The 724-nt window shown below is 38.0% G+C and overlaps 1 non-coding gene across 1 annotated transcript; it reads right to left on the bottom strand.

Annotated features, from left to right (window-relative positions):
- Positions 1-297: 297 nt before the first annotated feature.
- On the bottom strand, positions 298-489 carry LOC129726258 (U2 spliceosomal RNA). Its single transcript, XR_008728307.1, has one exon. It is a non-coding gene; the product is annotated as a U2 spliceosomal RNA (small nuclear RNA).
- Between the last annotated feature and the right edge of the window lie 235 nt (positions 490-724).

The raw sequence follows: 724 nt of genomic DNA, 5'->3' as shown, positions 1-724 counted from the left end.
TTTTATCTCATGAATCTATTAACGATCGCTCATCAAGTACATAGCCCCCTCGACTCCCTTCTGTAGAGATCTTTCAAATTTTCTGTATGAATTGCAACGCTTGGTCAGAAAGCCCTTCCTTCCCCCCAAGCGGTACGTATTTTATGAACATTCCTTTACGACATTTTATCATTGAATAAGCCATATTTGAAATTAAAAAAAAAAAAAAAAACATCTATAATCGAGTCCACATTGAGTAACATTGTTTTAAGCTCTCATTGGTCGCATTCTGCGTTCAAAACATAGCTCGACACTTCTCAATAGTGAAACAGTCTTTGTTATGCAATACCGGGCCAACCCGTGGCGGAAGTGGAGCAAGCCCCTAACCATTCCGCCGGTTTACAAAAATCAGTTTAACATTTGTTGTCTTCCTATGGGAGATCTATCAGATGTTAAGCTGATAAGAACAGATACTACACTTTGATCTTAGCCTTTAGGGCGAGAAGCGATGACAGTCTTTGTTATAAAATTACAAGTTTCTGCATTTGAGGGGATACGTAGCTAATTTTCCAATTGATTACTATAAGAACAAAAAAAAACGTTGAAAAGCAGAGTAGGCAGTGTGACTTTGCACTCGTATCCAAGCGAGTTTTAAAACTTGCTTGCACATTTATTCTCGGTTTGCACGTAAACCTTACTAACAGTGCAGTACACTTTAGTTAGATTTGAGTTTGAATCCTGCATA

The sequence above is a fragment of the Wyeomyia smithii genome, chromosome 2 (genome assembly GCF_029784165.1).
Source record: "Wyeomyia smithii strain HCP4-BCI-WySm-NY-G18 chromosome 2, ASM2978416v1, whole genome shotgun sequence".
Classification (NCBI taxonomy): Eukaryota; Metazoa; Arthropoda; class Insecta; order Diptera; family Culicidae; genus Wyeomyia; species Wyeomyia smithii.
Note: the sequence above shows the minus strand (reverse complement) of the source record. Positions and strands in the feature narration are given on the sequence as shown.